This window comes from Anopheles arabiensis (assembly GCF_016920715.1).
Source record: "Anopheles arabiensis isolate DONGOLA chromosome X unlocalized genomic scaffold, AaraD3 X_pericentromeric_contig0006, whole genome shotgun sequence".
Lineage (NCBI taxonomy): Eukaryota > Metazoa > Arthropoda > Insecta > Diptera > Culicidae > Anopheles > Anopheles arabiensis.
Window position 1 is genome coordinate 6,764 of NW_024412084.1, and position 5,737 is coordinate 12,500.

A 5,737-nucleotide genomic window follows, 5' to 3' on the forward strand; every position below is an offset into this window, starting at 1 on the left:
AAGTTTCATCATTGTTATGTTTGATTCGGTTTATTATGATTGAAAAATACGCTACGTCCCAGAAATCTGAACTCGAATACTTTTGCCACGTTGCGCAAAAAGCTGCTGAGCAACTCCTAGCCGTTTACCGATTTATAATTTAATTTTCGTTGTTAGTTTTAAAAATACGCTAAGTTCCAAAAATCTGAACTCGAATACTTTTTCTATGTGCCGCCAAAAGCTACTGAGCAACGCCTAGGTTGGTACATTTTTGGTACATGGAGTGTATGCGTGCAGGCGTACTGCCGTGCTGGACCGGAAAATCGCACTTGCTACTAGAACGTAGAGTAATTCCCCTAGATAGGTGCTTTTGCATGCCTCTGTTCGACGTCCATGCAACTTGGAACGTGCGACACACGTAGCTAGGCTTCCCATACATATTCCCTAGGGTAGCACCAAATTGCACACTTTCAGGGGTATATTTTGGTACGGTGTACTGTGCATGGTACAAGTATCATTAGCTCGTGCAATTTATTTTGCATCAAGTTGCGATTGCTGGTGCGTCGAGATAGGAGTGTTTCGCGACTTTTGCCAAGCTTTGGTGCCATTTGGTGAATAATTAATGTTCTAGCCACAATAAACGTGCCACATAATGCCAATAACGAAAACGCCATTTTCAAGGGACTTCCAGTCAAAATGTTTGCAATCAGCGCTTTCCTGTCGAGTTCAGGATTTGGGACTTAGCGATTTTTTTTCACGATCCAATCAAACGACCAGTTCGTGAATAAACAATTCATACAACAGTGCATCCCTTCAAAGTAGAAAAGAGCCGAATGCTAGGGAGCTCCAGTCAAAAACGTTGTCATTGGCGCTTTCTTCTCGAGTTCAGGATTTGGGACTTAGCGTTTTTTCACGATCCAGCCAAAAGACCAGATCGTGAAATAAACAATTAATACAACTGTACTAGTACATCCCTTCAACTGAAGCAAGCGCACCATACATGACCCGTACGCTAATCATCCAAGCACATGACACGTCAACTAAGTCAACACATGATACAACTTGGAAAACTGACGGGTAAGTAGGTCATCTCGTACACGACGACACACCGACCAAACCAGGTCAACACGTCACATGCACAAGACATCCTACTACCAAGGCCGACCACCTCGACACACGACCTGTTAACCGAACATGGTCAACACCATCATGTGCAAGGCAACCGGGCCAAACGGGTCAACTTATACAACTTGTAACGAGCATGTGTAAGCTTACTGGTGTGGTCCGCACGGTCCTCACATCAAGACAATCAAGTCGAGAACGAGGCACGCCGACAAGCTCATTAGTGTTAAGTGTCCTTCTCCATCCTATGTCAAGTCACTCGTCTGACACGGAAGTAGCCAACTCTTGTCCACTAGTATAAAGGAACGGTCTCCAGACCAGGTCAAGTCACTCGTCTGACAAGGAAGGAGCACGCACCAAGCTTCACCAGAGCACGGTACCACGGTCCCCAGACCAAGATGGTTAGTTACGCCAACGAGGAAGGGGCACGCGTTCCCTTGCTACACTCAACTTAGTACACTCATGCTCTCACAAGAGTATCCCCTGTGTCGACGTGGTCCCCAGACCAAGACGAGCTTGCGCACATCGAGGAAGGGGCACACGGACAAACCACCAAGCATGGGTCGCCTGAGAGGATCGATGCGAACGCATCTCTACAACTCGCAGCTCCCAGCCTGAAGTCCCGTCGTTTGCGGGCGGTTGATAGGTGTCGAAACTAGGTATATCCACGTTGGGCAGAGCTCAAGCCAACGGCGTTCCCAGTTACGGTACTAACACGTGCAGCGAACTCCACTCATTGCGGCCTAGGTATAGCGGGATGAGACGCCGGGCTGCAGACGCAGACTCCAACGGATCTCAGAGGGTTGTTAGGCCCGCTAGCTTCCGAACACCTAATGGGTTTGAGAAGCGCTATCAGCTCGGATTGGCTACGACCTTAGAGGCGTTCAGGCATAATCCAGCGGACGTAGCGTCATACCAAAGTCCGGTCGGACTAGTATTGAGCCAGTGGTCCGTACCTGTGGTTCCTCTCGTACTGCACAGGAATTCCGTTAAGATAGCGACTATAAGCACACACCAGTAGGGTAAAACTAACCTGTCTCACGACGGTCTAAACCCAGCTCACGTTCCCTTGAAAGGGTGAACAATCCTACGCTTGGTGAATTTTGCTTCACAATGATAGGAAGAGCCGACATCGAAGGATCAAAAAGCCACGTCGCTATGAACGCTTGGCGGCCACAAGCCAGTTATCCCTGTCGAGCAGATAACTGGCATGTGCCAACTGCTACAAGAGGAAAAGGAGGAGGCAAAACGACGAGAGGAGAAGTTGGAGGCACAGATGGAGAAGCTCGCCGCCGCACATCAGCGCGACCGAGACGTGCTCAACTCTCTTCTGGCAGCAAAGGTTGCCGGCGGACAACCGTCAGCTAGTCCGCGCCAACCTCCGACTCCGCTGCCGCGCCGACCCTCTGCGCCGCAGCTGCAGCAACAACAGCAGCAGCGGAACCAGCACGAGCAGGAGCAGCCCCGCGCGTCGACGTCGCGCGCAGTCATGCCGCCGCGCAGCGAGGCATCGACAGCCGCCCGCGTAGACGTTGTGCCGGAACTCACCTTTAGTGAGGTCGTGCGGCGTAGATATCGCGGAAAAGCTACGGGTAAGCCACGCTCCCAGCAGCAGCAGCAACAGCAACAGCAGCAGCAGCAGCAGCAGCAGCAGCGTCAGCCACAGCGACAGGCGGTCGCCGGCTCGCAGCAGCAGCAGCAGGAGCGTATGCAGCAGCAACATCAGCAACATCGTAAGCGAAAGCCGAGGCCCGACATCATCGAGGTGTCTCCCAGTGAAGGCGAAACCTGGGATGGCATCTACGAGAAGGTGCGCATAGCCATTCGTCTAGACGCGGCTCACAGCGAAATGAAAGGGCATATTAAGCAGGGCCGCCGAACTCATGCCAGGCTGCTACGTATGGAGCTGAGCAAGACGGCAAACGCTCCGCTTATGCTGGAAGGCGTCCGCAAAATCATCGGCGACGCAGGCGTCAGTCGGCTTGTCACAGAAATGGGTGAGCTGCTGGTAGTCGATATCGATCCCCTTGCTACGGAGGAAGATATCATTGCTGCCCTCGATGCTAAGATTGGCGCAAGTGCTGGAGTTGTTTCTGCCAGCATTTGGGAACTACCGGATGGTTCGAAGCGAGCACGCATCCGGCTACCTGTGAAGTCGGCTCGGCAGTTGGAAGGACTTAAACTGTTCCTGTGCGACTGTGTGAGCAAGGTTCGAGCAGCCCCACCAACGCCTCCAGAGCGACAGCGCTGTTTCCGCTGTCTGGAGATGGGCCACATCGCCTCGAACTGCCGTTCCACCGCAGATCGGCAGAATCTGTGCATCCGCTGTGGGCTTACCGGACACAAAGCACGATCCTGCCAGAATGAGGCAAAGTGCGCACTGTGCGGTGGCGCTCACCACATAGGCCACAGCGAATGTGCTCGTTCGGCCCAACGATGTTCCCGGCCCTGAAAGTTCTGCAGGCGAACCTGGGCCATGGCCGTGAGGCCCAGAACCTGGTGCTGCAAGCTGCCAGAGAGGAGAAAGCAGACGTGCTCATTCTCTCTGATGTTCTGCGCCCACCTGAAAACAACGGCCGGTGGGCATTCAGCAGCTGCAAGGCGGTAGCGGTGGTAGCTGTCGGTGAGCTACCAATACAGCGGGTGTGGTGCAGTGAAGCTCAGGGGTTGGTTGCAGCGCAGATCGGCGGAGTGGTTTTCATCAGCTGCTATGCTCCACCAAGCCTTAACCTCGCAGAGTTCGAGCGCTTCTTAGAAGCAATAGAACTCGAAGGCTTCTCCCACCCTCAAGTCGTCGTCGCCGGCGATTTTAACGCCAGACATGAGGAGTGGGGCAGCCCGAGGACTTGCGACCGCGGGGAAGAGCTGCACGGAATGGTGGAGCAGCTTGGCCTAATCGTGATTAATCAAGGTCGGGAATACACGTTTGATGGCAACGGGGTGGCTCTCCCGAGTATAGTGGATGTGGCATTCGCGAGCCCGTCGATCGCTCGCCCTGACACCTGGGTTGTTAGCACAAGCTACACCGCGTCAGACCACCGCTATGTTCTCTACACCGTGGAGGAACACCACCATCCCCGAACAACTGCAGAACCAACAGCAGACAGCGCAGCAGTCGTCTCAGCAGCAACAACAGCAGCAGCAACAGCAGTCCTTACAACAGCAGCAGTTATCACAACAGCAGCAGCAGCAACGACAGCGGCAACCATCGTCGCAGCAGGGTGATTCCTCAAGCCAGAGGCGTGCGCGTCACGCTGGCCGCCGATGGAAAGCCTCGCAGTTTTCTCCTTCCTCATTCCTCGAGGCGCTGTTCGCTGCGGACTTTGTCCAACGCGCAACGAGCCAGGAGGGTATGATCGCAGCCATGCTCAAGGCTTGCGACGAGACGATGCAACGGGTTACCCGAGTGCACCAAGACCCGCATCGGAACATCTTTGGTGGTCTCCCTCCTGGCTCGACTGAGGAACAATTGCGAGGTTGCCCGTGACCGGTTGCTGCAGACGGCTGACTTGGAGGAGCGCAGCATAGCAGCAGCAGAGCACAGGACAGCAAGGGCGGAGCTCAGTAGAGCAATTCGAGCTAGCAAGCGGAACTTGTTCCAGGAGCTGATCGAAATTGCAGAAGAGAATGCGTTCGGGGCAGGATACCGTGTCGTCATGTCCCGGCTCCGGGGCAGTCGGACGCCTTCAGAAGCGGACCGGGTCGTCCTCGAACGCATTGTGTCCGACCTCTTCCCTGAGCATCCGCCCTGCGACTGGTCGCAGCTGAGCAACGTTGGAAGCGTCGAGGGAGCAACAACAACGGCGGGAATTGCACCGGTAACGGACGACGAGCTGCTGCTCATCGCGAGTCAGATGGCGAGCCGCAAAGCACCAGGGCTCGATGGCATCCCGAATGCGGCGGTGAAGACGGCAATCACCATGTTCCCGGAAGTCTTCCGGGTCCTGTACCAGGATTGCCTCAACCGCGCTTCGTTTCCGGCGCAGTGGAAGAGGCAACGACTGGTGTTGCTGCCGAAGCAGGGGAAGCCTCCGGAGAGAGCAGCTCGTACCGACCCCTCTGCATGCTCGACGCACTGGGGAAGGTACTTGAGCGCCTCATCCTGAATCGCCTCAATGAACATCTCGAAGAGCCGTCTTCACCCCGACTGTCGGACCGGCAGTTCGGATTTCGTCGAGGGCGGTCGACAGTGAGCGCCATCCAGCGGGTTGTTGAGGCCGGCCGTACCGCCATGTCGTTCCGGCGAACGAACGGCCGGGATAACCGTTTCTTGCTTGTGGTGGCGTTGGACGTGAAGAACGCCTTCAACACGGCCAACTGGCAATCCATTGCCAGTGCCCTTCAGGCAAAAGGTGTTCCCGTCGGCCTCCAACGGATGCTTCGAAGCTACTTCGAGGATCGTGTGCTGTACTTTGACACGAGCGAAGGCCCCGTCGTACGGCATGTAACCGCAGGTGTTCCACAGGGGTCCATCCTGGGCCCAACTCTGTGGAACATCATGTATGACGGTGCTGGATGTGCCGCTACCTCCCGACGTCGAAGTCATCGGATACGCGGACGATCTGGCGCTGTTGGTACCTGCTACCACCACGGACGAGGTTCGCGCGAGAGCAGAGGAAGCCGTTGACCAGGTCCA

General features: G+C 55.2%; 1 pseudogene; it reads right to left on the reverse strand.

Moving 5' to 3' along the window:
- Window positions 1–1,644: 1,644 nt before the first annotated feature.
- LOC120907501 overlaps window positions 1,645–5,737 on the reverse strand; it is a 9,212-nt pseudogene continuing 5,119 nt past the window's right edge.